This window comes from Etheostoma spectabile, chromosome 24, assembly GCF_008692095.1.
Source record: "Etheostoma spectabile isolate EspeVRDwgs_2016 chromosome 24, UIUC_Espe_1.0, whole genome shotgun sequence".
Lineage (NCBI taxonomy): Eukaryota > Metazoa > Chordata > Actinopteri > Perciformes > Percidae > Etheostoma > Etheostoma spectabile.
This window is the reverse complement of record NC_045756.1, coordinates 8,280,068-8,292,957: the sequence shown is the minus strand read 5'-3', so window position 1 is coordinate 8,292,957 and position 12,890 is coordinate 8,280,068. Positions and strand designations below refer to the sequence as shown.

Sequence of the window (12,890 nt, the reverse complement as noted above, 5' to 3'; positions counted from 1 at the left end):
GCGCGCAATTAAGGGAGCAATTTGATTGGTTAAAGTTGAACCCCGGAGCCTAATGAAGACGCGCGTGCAAACAAACTCATCACGTTGACAGTGTGTCAGAGTGAACATCTGGAGAGGGATTTGTGATTCAGGGTCGCTGACTGAGCAGCGTGTTTGTTTATTACGACCTTAAAGGCGCTTTTTTTTGGTCATATTTTACACATGACAAGTTTTACACTGCAAACACTAATGCAATGTTGAAACAGAAAATGTGTGTTGTATACACAAGAACGCAAACCCATAAACATGTAAACCATGAGTCATAATTTTTAGAATAAAGTGTGTGTGTGTGTGTGTGTGTGTGTGTGTGGCGCCTGTCTGGCTTTTGGCTGGAGCTCGAGGTTAGAAGCCTGTTGGAATGAGGGAAATATAAGTGCAGATGCCAAACGTGGACATCTACATTAACAGGCGGGAGGAGGCTGTATGAAGCAACATGCTACACATTGCAAAACTAAGTCTAATTTATTATGCTGAAATTAGATGGTTGCGTACCTGTTCCCATTTCTGAAGGTTAGACGTATGGACTTATGGACACCAGATCACATGATCACAGATTTTGTGTGTAAGCGGTACTTGAAGCTCTTATTTTATGGGCAGATCAGGCAGTTATCGCTTTGAAACGGCCTTACATAATGCAGTCAAGGCAGTTATATTTAGATAGCATTTAAAAAAAGCTACAGTGAATAAGAACAGATGAAGACGCTGCGGCATTACAAACATTATGTCTGAAGCATTTGTTCTTTAGTGAGATTGTGCAGCAGTGTTCGTGTGAGTGGACTGTCCACATTATTACAGTCCAACGAAACCTCTTTGAGAGGAGACCAGTTTCTTTTTTTTTTTACAACTGGTTGTACATAAAATCTTTACACGTCACATGTTTTTTGAAACCTTTCAAACTACACACCTGATATCCAAACCCATTGGGTATTTCTCAGCCTTTCCCTCAGTTTCAAATAGCACGAAACCCTTCTTTTCCCCCCAAACACAACATACAAATCTCTACTTAAGACACAAAAATCTATCAGGAAGCTTTTCTTTTCCAAAAACAACCAATCAAAATGCTACACTCGTTCACCAGGGGAACGTTCAATCTCCAAACGGCGGGCACCGTGTTGCTACGGTTTCTGTGTTGAACGACCTGTTTCCTGTGAACGGTGCAATGACATTGAGTTCTGTTTTCTCTGGTTTGGTGGGCGTGTCTCTCGTTTATTGGCTGCGTCCCAGGTGACACCCAATCAGCAGAGACGTGTCTGTAAACTCATAATAAAAAGGCACAAAAAACAGTGTTCAAAATGGAGAAAATCTGATATTTTTGACCAAATACCGCGATATCGATACTGCACCGATATTATAGTGTTGACTATTGGTGCTTTCACTAAATATTTACAACAGTCTGGTAAGTTCAGAAAATCATTTTACTGTAAGTTAGCCTTTAAAACCAGGAAACACTTATGCCATATTACGATATCCCAAATCTAAGACAATATTTAGTCTCATATCTCAATTTCAATTCAATATCAATATATTGCCCAGCTCTACACACACACACACACACACAAATAGACTCACACACTCACACAAACAAATTTTGACTTTTGGTTTACATGTTAATGGTTTATAAAGATTGGCTGCTGATGTTGGTAACTACAAATCCCCCCTTTCACATTTGTTGAAGGGCATTTTCTCTCTGACATATATGACAGATAATCCCGCCTTTTGAAGTAAATCCTTCGCAACCCGGAGACTGGAATACCTGTAAGTCCTCGCTTCAATAAAAGTGGAGGGCATGAAAGACAGTGGCTAGGTTTGATGTCAATGGCTCCCCACTCTCTCAATCAATGCTCTGAGCCCAAATGAAAGATGAAAGGCACAGGGGGAGAGTGAGAAGCTTTTTTAGCCAACAAGGATCCCTGTGCCCTCAGACACTCCTGCAAACATCGATCTGCACCACGGAGATTAACCCCCCCCCCCCCCCCCCCTAACCTCCACAAATGGATCCGATCGAACACACAAGCTCAGCTTCAACTCACATCTTTATTCATCATTTTGTGCTGATACTTCTGTTTGTGACTGCTTTAGTGTAACGCTTTTATAAAGGGGTAGTGTGGGTGGTGGGGTCGGGGGGGGGGGGGGCAAGAAGTGGACTCCTGGTTAAGGTGATTTAGGAATGTAAAGCAAAAATCCTCCTTAAAAACTTCTGGCATTTCTGGGTTCATTTTAACGTTTAATCCAGGGGTCTTCAATGTTTGGGGGGGCGCGGTCACGTAAGGCTTGGGGGCAACAGAAACCATGCATTATAGCTTTAATGTTAAACACAGTGTACAGGTGGCACAATGAGTACTGAGTACTACTACTACCTCAGTAACCTCACCTACAGTATCGGCCAGTAAGCCCAACATCAGTGGGGATTTATATTTGCTAGTATTATGTTGGACTCATGTTGAGACCTTTTAATTTTTTTTTTCAAAAATTAAAAAAGAATTTGGACACCCCCCCAAGCATTAACTCTGAGGACCCCTTAGGAATCCCCTCCCCCTGAAGATCCCCCAATTAAACAATAAAGGAAGAAACTATTTGTAGTAATAGAGCCCAGATGGCAATTTCCACACATGGAGAAGCATGCAGACAGTGCACGCAAATCAGGTCACCACAAAGTTCAAGAGTTCAGCTTAATTCTGAAAAATCTAAATGCAAATGTGTGACTGGTCCTGAAATTAAAGGTTGAAATAGATGTCAAATCAAAAGGGAAGGGAAAAAACTGGTGAAAAGGTGAAAATGCCCCCCGGCCCTTCCTGTGTGTTTGTTGCCCTCCACGCCGGCTCTTCAGATAACGAGGTCCTTCCCAGAAGGCAGAGGGGAAGTGGAAATGAAAAGTCTGAGGCCAAGAGCTGCAAGGACACATGAGATATGATTCTCAGCAATGATGCATAACATTCACATCAGGGAGGAAAGAGGGGGAGTGGATATCACATGGGAGAGAGAAGACCTGGGTCATATCAGCGACTTTCACTCTGAATCCACCTGTAATTACAATGCTTTTTATGGGACAGAATGTAGACTCGCTTCGTAAGACCGTCTTCCACAGCGCTCCAGAGAAAGGTCTGGCTAGTCCTCACGCCATTCTGGGATTTAAGATTATTTTTGGCCATTTTAGGCCTTTATTTGACAGGACAGCTCAAGACATGAAAGGGGAGAGAGAGGGGGAACGACATGGGGCAAAGGGCCGCAGGTTGGAGTCGAACCTAGGCCGCTTCTTTGAGGAGTACACCTCCATATATGGGCGCCCGCTCGTCCAATTGAGCAATCTGGGCGCCCAGGAAAATACCGTTTTTAATGTGTTAATCCTATTCTCTGCTTGCTCTTTTTCCACACGCAGCTTATGTATATTTCCTCAATTAACACCTCCTTCCTATTTTGGGAGCTCAGGGAGTCAGTTCATGGTAACCACATTTGCTTAATTACATAAGAGGCACACGGAATCAGAGAGAGAGAGAGAGAGAGAGAGACAGAGACAGAGAGAGAGAGAGAGAGGTCTGGGCTCTGTGAGGCAGACTGCTGCGCCGCTCTGTAGCTCGGAGACAATGCTCTGACTCGACTCCAAACGCAATTAATGCTGGCCGAGGACATGAGGAGGGTTGATGTGGAGTGCAGTCCAAATGTTGATGTACTTGTACTTTACTTGAGTCTTTTCTTTTCATGCCACATTCACCTTCTACTCCGCTACATTTCAGAGAGAAATATTCTACTTTTTACTCCACTACATTCATCTGACAGCTTTAGTTACTAGTTAGTTTAGTTACCAGTTACTTTACACATTAAGATTTCTGCACACAAACCACATAAAGTTTATAAAATCTAAAGTTTTATTCCACATGAAATTATCCAACAATAGAACGGCCTACAAGTCCAACTGAAATAAAACAAATAAACCCTTATTTCTCAAAGGTCCAGATGATTGTCAGTTTTTTTAGCTCCATGCAGCTGAAGTTCAGCAGTATTCTCAGCCTCATGTAGTAATTAGCAGTTTTTGTCGGTTTAACAATTTTTGTCATTTTGTCTTTAGATTTTCCGGATTTTTTTGACCTTTCTTTCACTTTTGTGACATTTTTGTCGCGTTTATTCAATGTTTTTGTTGCCTTTTTCTACGTTATTGTCGTTTTTTTAGGAGGAAGACTTTCAAAAATACAAATATACACGACTGCTACAACAAAGAAGAGTAAAAGTACTGACTTTCCGGTACTTCCTGCATCAATCGGCTCCTTGCAGAGGTCTGTAGCCAGTCAGAAAGACGACTGGACTTCTCTAATACATTATCTGTCTGCAGGAACACACACACACACACACACACACACACACAAGTCCATTGCATTCAATTGGTCCTTTCCTGGAGGATTTGCCACTCACGCACAACACACACCCACACACCACACACACACACACACACACACACACACACACAACACACACACACACACCACACACACACACACAACACCACCACCACTTCTTTAATATATAGTTCATCACCTCCCTTTGTTATTGCCTTGTACTTGATTTTACATTTCTAATGGAAAATTGTCTGAGCAACATAAGCAATCAGGAAGGATTTAGGAACTTTGTCAAGTATTGCGATCAGTTCAACATTGGGGAACTTTGACATGCATACTCACGCCATTTATGAATCGCAAACTCTCTTGACAGTCCTACCGTGCAATACTTGCCTGTAGTGAACATAGCATTATAAAAAAAATAAGAATTCTGCATCTGCAGCGCTTGGTTAAAGTTAGAGAAAAGTCCCCAGGGGACTTTCGAGTTAGCCAACGTGTAACGAACACTAACCAGGATGTTTCCCTATTTTTGAACCAAATAGCTTCTCTTTCCAAAACTAACCCACAGACAGACCAAAGTCTGGTTGCAAACCCCAGACTGTGGTACTGAGTCCTGTCCTGTGTACACCCACCATCCAGTTTGTGTCCCTGTCCCTGTCCCTGTGTACTATATGATAAAGTTGTTGTTTCCTTTCTGCCACAAGAAGTCTCTGAGTCATTGAGGTCCTCTTGTGGTGAGTGCAGCTCTGAATACGCTTCAAGTTATGGAAAGGGAGAGGGAGAAAATAAAGTAAGCTGCTGCTTATTTGCCAAAAAAATAAATAGTTTTTTATTTGCCTGAATTATTCAAATCAAAACATGCACACATTATATATTTTGAATTCCTCCATGCAAACACCATCTCTCTTTCTCCTTTAGACACACACACACACACACACACACACACATACACACACACACGCACACACTCACACTTTCCCCCAGGTGGTTTCCACTTGTCTCAGTAGTCGTGGTCATCACTCCTCTCTGCCAAAACAATCTCCACTTCATCACTGTCAGAGCCTGTGTTTTTGTTTGTGTGTGTGTGTGTTCTTGTTTAACTACATTTGTGGGGTCCAAAAACCCGGGGTTCAATATACTTGTGGGGTCCCGACAGCTTTGTGGGCCCAAAGTGCTAAATCCTACAACTTTAAAGGGCTGTTTGAGGGCTAAGACTTAGTTTTTGGGTTAGGGTTAGAATTAGATTATGGTTAGGGTGAGGGTAAGGGTTAAGGTTAGGCATTTAGTTGTGATGGTTACGGTTAGGGGAAGGGGCTAGGGAATGCATAATGTCAATGGCGGGTCCCCACAAAGATAATGAGATGCAGATAGTAAGTGTGTGTGTGTGTGTGCATGCATGATTTTCTAAGTGTTTGTGTGTCACCTCCAACAGGGTGAGTGTGTATTCCTCTTCATGTGTTACCACACACTTATTTGACCCATGCCACCACAACACACCCACCCTAACACACAGACACACCCCTGCGCAATTAACATTCATTTCAATTACTGTTGCCTTCTTTTTCGAGGTGCCAAGCCAGAAAAAAACATGGCCTCCTCCAGAGGCCGCTAAGGAAAGCAAAATCCCTTCGTACTGGTCTTTATTTCAAGCTGACTTCAAGTTTCTAATTTGGATTGATTACAGCGGCGTAGGTGTTGCAGCCGCCACGATAATGAATGCTCTGGGAGATGGAGAAGTGAGGAATAATTAATGAGACACTTAAAGGTGGAACAAGGAGAGCAGGAGAGAGTGGAAGAAAGGCAGATAAACGGAGAGAGAGGAGGAAGGAAGAGAGAAGAGGGTGTAGCAGTTGAATAAATGCAGACAGGAAGCGAAAAGGGAGGAAAGAAAGAGGAAAAATAGGAGAAGTGGAAGGGTAAAGAGTTGATAATACAGTTTTTATAGTTACAAAAGGCACAACACCACTTGATAAAAGTTATTGTAAAACTGCCTCATGCTCATGTTTCTGTTGCATAATGGCCACTAGACTGGCGTGATAGCGTGTTCTAGACCGACTCTATCTGTAAAGTGTCCTGAGATAACGGTTATGATTTGACACTATAAATAAAACAGATTTTAACCCTCATGTTGTCCTCAGGTCAAATTGACCCATTTTCCTACATCAATGTTCTTTTTAATTACCCAATTGTAATTACGCAAAATAACATGATTGATTCCACACAACGCTCTTTGCCAAGTACAAATCTCTACTTTTATTAATTTTGGGGAGTCTTTTTCAATTTTATAGCATTTGGAGAAAAACATTGAAGTGTTTTTGAAATAGTATTGAGTAAAAGTTGACATATTCCAGTTTGTGATTATCCATCAACATACTTTCCTTTAATTTTAGTCAAAACAATTCCTAATTTGTGCTTTTCTAACTCAAACATTAGGTATAATTTCCTATAAATGAGGTTTATTGACCATAAATGCTAAAGAAAATCTGTTAAAATGAAGTAAACAAGTTAGTGTTGAAAAGGTAAAAAAATATGACAAACAGTGAAAAAAGCGTCCAAAGAAAAATGGGACAAAAACGCAAAAAAAAGTTAAAACCATTGATTATGGTAAAACACGGAGTCAATCATTTATGTAGGGACTGCTATGGACCCGCTCTAAGCTCCACTGCTGGTTACAATAACTCACAAATATGATGGAAAGTTAAAGCACAGCTTTAATTTGTCCATGTTTTCTACATTTTGGGGTACAAGAAGGAAGAAAATGTGTTATACGTTCACAGCCTTGAATGCTGTTTAAGTGTTAATACTCCATAGACTGCTGGCTGTTTTAGCAATGAACAATGACTTGTCTTTAATGTACTACTATGCTATGATGTCCTTTGTGCAGCTACTCATTTACATCCAGGAAAGAGACAGAAATAGTACAGGGTTCAAAGCAGGGGTGTCAAACTCAACTTCACAGCACTATTCCGGGTGGCAGCAGCTTAGACAGTTGGGTTTGGAACCAGAGGGTTGCTAGTTCAAGTCCCCCTACAGACTGGGACTGGGAACCGGAGAGGTGACAGTTCAACCCCCAATTGCTCTAGATGCCCTGCCACTGAGCATGCGTATGTATTTCAGGCCTTTGTGTAATAATGACAACATGAGTGAAAGGGTTATTAAAGTATAAATTATTATTAAGGGCCAGACTGGAAAACAGGAATCAGTAATTATGTTCATTGACATGCTTTTATTTTGGAGGAAAAGACATCTTTGACTGAATTATTGCATCTCTCTTATAGCTTTCTCACTAACCGTTTGGTTGACATTAAGCCCTGAAAAAAGTTCCTTAGCAATCCTGACGTTCTTTTGTAAGCTTTTGACACTTTTTCAATACTTTTTATTGACTCTTTTTCTGAAAACTCTCTTGTTCTGTGGGAATTTCTAAGTGTCAAAGTTGACAAGTCTGCAGAGTAATTACTCTGTCTTTTTGGTTTGGCCCACAACTATTTATTGGAAACCCTAATTAGAGTTGGATATCGTTTGGATTTTTACAATTCTGATGCCGAACCGGCATTTTTGAAATGATTCCAATTCCGAAACCGATTCTTGAAAAACAGAAAAATTATATCAAGGAAAGGCTCTTTTATAGTTTTTTTTGTTACAAATTATTTAAATTTAACAATTTATTAACATTTTCAAGTACTTAAGTATATATATATACATATAACATCATATATAACATAACACAACTACAATAATTTAACAATGACTAACAGTTACACAAAATAAATGTTGAGTTGGTATGGTAACCAGAGCCCAGAGGGAAAATATGGCATTTTAAAAGTAGCCAACATTTACGGTAGCTAGCTACGGTAGACTACAGAGGAAGTGTGATATTTTTATGTCTTTTTCGGAGCGACAGAGGAAAAATATTTCAGTCGGCACATTAAGTGAACCAAAATTTGCGTTTTAATCCAGTCTGATTCCTAGGAACCGGTTCCATAGTGGAACCGGGTTTCGGTACCCAACCCTAATTCTAATTAATATGTGGCCTGGTTCAAAGTTTGCACCGGATTTGACCCTGCAGGCCTTAAATTAGACATGTGTGGCTTAAAGGGTTACAGTAGTAGGATGGAGAAAGAGAGACAGAAAACTGAACAGGTGAATAATGGGATGGTAATGAAATGAGAGGAAGACATCAGATGGACGGGACAGGGACTTGTGATAATAAAGACAAAACAGTCACAAATATAAGAAGAAAAGGCACAAAGGAACACAAAAAAAATTAAAGGAAAACAACACACTTTTTTAAAAATGTTGTAATGAAAGATATACAACTGGACTCTTCTTGACTGAGAACTTCATCTTCAATGTTCAAACTGTAATAGTAAATTGATATTAATGTAAAAGCTCCTCCAAAGTTGATATTTAGGAGATTAAAGCAACTCATCCACCAGCACCGATACAGCACTCATAAAAGAAAAGACACAGAAACAGAGAGCCAGAAAGCAAGACGGGGGAGTTCAATGATTAAATTTTCGGTTTCTAACAGCTTTATCCGAGTAGGCGCTGATGCAAGGCCAAGCTGTGTGTTCTGGAGAGGCTGGAGATAGTATTAATAAAAGTGATCCCTACGGTGCTGCAGATGTGTTCCTCATTAGTCTCTGCTCCAACATAGAGAGCCAAAATTGATTATCACTGCAAACTCTGAGGTTTGTGTTTTTTGCACACAACATAAAAAAAAAACCCGTCTCCAGCCAACAGAAGGCTGAGAATCGATTTCCGCTTTGAGGAGATTCTGTTGGTGAAATTGCTCCCCACCTCAAGCCTGAAGTGTATCCTTGAGGATCTGATGATAGCTTCTTAAGACTTGTGGGTTTGTTCAAAAAGTTCTGAGCAGAGCCCAGAGGTTCATTGAAGAGTATGGAGGAGTTCCCCAGGGAACCATCTTGGGATCCCCAACAAGCTCCGACGAGTTCTTTGAAGGACAGCTTATACTTTTCAGATGAAGTTCAAATCCATCCATCCATCCATCCATCCATCCATCCATCCATCTTTGACCGCTTATCCGGTATCGGGTCGCGGGGGCAGCAGCTCCAGCAGGGGACCCCAAACTTCCCTTTCCCGAGCCACATCAACCAGCTCCGACTGGGGGATCCCGAGGCGTTCCCAGGCCAGGTTGGAGACATAAACCCTCCACCTAGTCCTGGGTCGTCCCCGAGGACTCCTCCCAGCTGGACGTGCCTGGAACACCTCCCTAGGGCCCAGGAGGCATCCTTACCAGATGCCTGAACCACCTCAACTGGCTCCTTTCGACGCGAAGGAGCAGCGGCTCTACTCCGAGCTCCTCTCGGATGACTGAGCTTCTCACCCTCTCTCTAAGGGAGACGCCAGCCCCCTCCTGAGGAAACCCATTTCGGCCGCTTGTACCCTGGAGTTCAAATCCTGATTGGCAAAACTAATGATTTGATGGACTGAGGAAGTTGAAATTGACTTTGACACTGCTGCTTTAAAAAACAGACGCTTAATAAGACAGAGGACCTAATGCTATTCATAAATATCTATATTTAAAAATTGTCACTTCTGTTTTCAGTGTAACCCACTTGTTCCAAAATAGAAAAATAGATTTAATGTAGTCCGCTAGAAAATACAATAACACACAACACAACAGCTGGGATTACCAGCGCCAGAGACAGCAAAGACAACACACACACACACACACACACACACACATACATACAAACAGAGACACAGATACACACAAACACCACGCACGCACGCACATATATACAGAGACACAGATATATACAAAAACACCACACACACACACCTGTCAGTGCTTCACCTAATCCTGCAACAAAAAACAGCATCTCAAAGGAGCAGCAGCCGTATCCTGAACACCACCAGCTATATATATATATATACACACACACACACACACACACACACACTGTATTACACATAATTTGCATCAGACTACAAGTGTACAAAAACTGCAGTTGTTGTTCCCAAGCTGATGACAACATCTAGGAATGTACACTCAATAACATTTCTCTTTTTTCCCTCGTTATTGTCTACTATTACATCACGCCGCTGTCTTTGAAGCATTATTACTTTCCCTTATATCGCGTTTCATCAAGCAGACATGCTGCACCAACTCTCCAACACCAACCTGAAAATTAAAAGAAGTTCTCTTTACATCCCTCTGCATTTAACCAGTATCATCCACGACAGGCATTTCATTCAAACCTGACACCCGGAGGTCCGTGGCCCCCTCAGTTTGCCTGGAAGGGGGTCCCTGACACCTTGGCGAGTGATTGCTGCTGTTCTGTAGTCAGCCAAGGGAGGGTGTCTTATTTCAAAGGCAGAGAGGAGAAAGATTTGAGGAAGCCTTAAAGCCCTAAAGGCAGGCTGGCGCCTCTTATCCTCTATCCCAGTCGGAGGAAGCAAAAGCCTCATGTAGAGCCACCCTGTGCAGCAATTACTGCAGAGACACCGTCAAGGATGAATGGATGGATAGACAGATGGATGGATGGATGCCACCCTGTGCAATAATAACTGCAGAGACAACGTCAAGGATATATGGATGGACAGATGGATGAAGAGCTGGATGGATGGATGAATGGACTGATGGACGGACGGATGAATGGCAGGATGGGTCTATCTATCTATCTATCTATCTGCTACATCTATGGATGGATGGATGAGAGTGTCTGTGTGACAACGTAAAAAAAAAAAAAACACAGCAGGAACAAAACAAAGCAGGATAGCAGAAAACTCAGAAAAATAATAAACAAAACAAAAATTCACCGGCAGCCGCCCCCAACCACAACAGTACCCCCTCCTCAGCGGACGCCTCCAGGCGGACCACCAGACTTGTCCGGGTGGGCCCTGTGGAAGTCCGTCAGGAGGGTCTTGTCAAAGATCTGACTAGCCGGAATCCAAGAACGTTCTTTTGGCCCGTTACCGGCCCAGTCTACAAGGTACCGGTAGCCTTGACCTCTATGACAGTTTCAAGCCAGTTTAAACAGGCGGCTGGAAGGTAGACGAGTGTCCAGGAGGAGGGCTATGGAGCAGTCGTAGGGGGGGGGGCCAGTGACAATGCCTGGTCTTTACTGAAGACCATGGCGAGGTTGTGGTACTCTGGGGGAATGAGAGAGTGGGAGAAACAGGGGAAACAAGAGCACTCGTGAAAGGCGTGGGAGACCCGTGGCGAGGAACCGAGGGGAGACACCGGGACTGGAAACTGGTACAGAGACAAGGTGAGGCAGGGCGCCGAGAGAGGGAGACTGAGGGAGGTAGCCAGCTGACCGGAGAAAAGATGTAGGAGTAATGGTGAAGGCTATGGAAGAAAAAACAAAGGAGGTAAGTAAACATGCCACTCGGAGAAAGCCAAAGCTTGTACGAGGTTCACCGATGTAGTAGAAGCAACGATCAAACGAAGAGTGGTCGGAGAGCCGGGGTTGATAAACAGCTGTTGATTGCAGATGGCAGGCAGGTGTGAACGGCGGGAGCAGGTGATCAGAGATGGGATGCAGGTGTGTGTAGTCAGCTGGCTTCAAGGGAGTCAAGAAAAAACAAAACCCAGCAGGAACAAAACAAAGCAGGATAGCAGAAAACTCAGAAAAATAGAAAACAAAACAAAAACTCACGGCCAGCCGCCCCCAACCACAACAGTCTGCACATCATCTCTGTAAGTGAAGGTGAAGGAGATTTTTCTGATGTTGCATTTATATCTCGGCATTGTTAAGCTCAAATTTGGTAAACGTAAGGATCATGTCTTGCACATGATTGTAATATGTCATCCCTGATTATTATTTAAGTCATGGTTGCATAATAGGCAACAGGTACCCAGATGCACACACACACAGACTGTGGGATGCAACGCAATTAGCAGTGCTCTTGCTCTCATAACAACATGAAGCGTAGTGATGCAGCATCAATAGCTGACAGTGGAGCTTCAGCTGTAATACCTTGGGTTTTTTCACCATGTTATGGAAGGATTTGCATTTTGGAATATTCTAAATTCAAATAACCAGCGGTGGAAGAAGTGTTCAGATCCTTAACTTGAGTGAAATAACCAGTACCAAACTGTGGCATGGAAAGAAAAGAGTCAAGTAAAGTACAAGTACCTCAACATGTGGACTAAAGTACAGTACTGGAGTAAATGTACTCAGTTACATTCCATCACTGCAAATAACAGAGTAAAAACCCAGTATCCACAACTCTCTCTTCTTCACTTTCAAGCTAGAAGTCACAAAGCATTTTAATCAATACATCATCTCTTTGTTGGAGTATTATGAAACACAGGAACATTAACACATTAACTGTGTCTTGGAAGCGCTATTGAGAAATGTTGATCAGCATGTGTGCTGGCAACTGTCCTGGTACAAGCTGCTCCGGACGGAGCCAGCTCGCCGAACAACGTACAGCATAGGGCCCTGTAGTATCACATTTGTGCAGGTTTTACTCATGCAAACACACAAACAGCAGGACTTTTCTCAAATGTCAGTTCAGTTACGTTTGAATTGCTGGAAAGTTACA

At 42.4% G+C, this 12,890-nt stretch overlaps 1 long non-coding RNA gene across 1 annotated transcript; it reads left to right on the top strand.

Annotated features, from left to right (window-relative positions):
• Window positions 1-2,094: 2,094 nt before the first annotated feature.
• LOC116674071 (uncharacterized) lies at window positions 2,095-8,316 on the top strand. Its single transcript, XR_004327946.1, has 3 exons — window positions 2,095-2,105; window positions 2,893-2,899; window positions 8,162-8,316. It is a non-coding gene; the product is annotated as an uncharacterized LOC116674071 (long non-coding RNA).
• The last annotated feature ends 4,574 nt before the right edge of the window (window positions 8,317-12,890 follow it).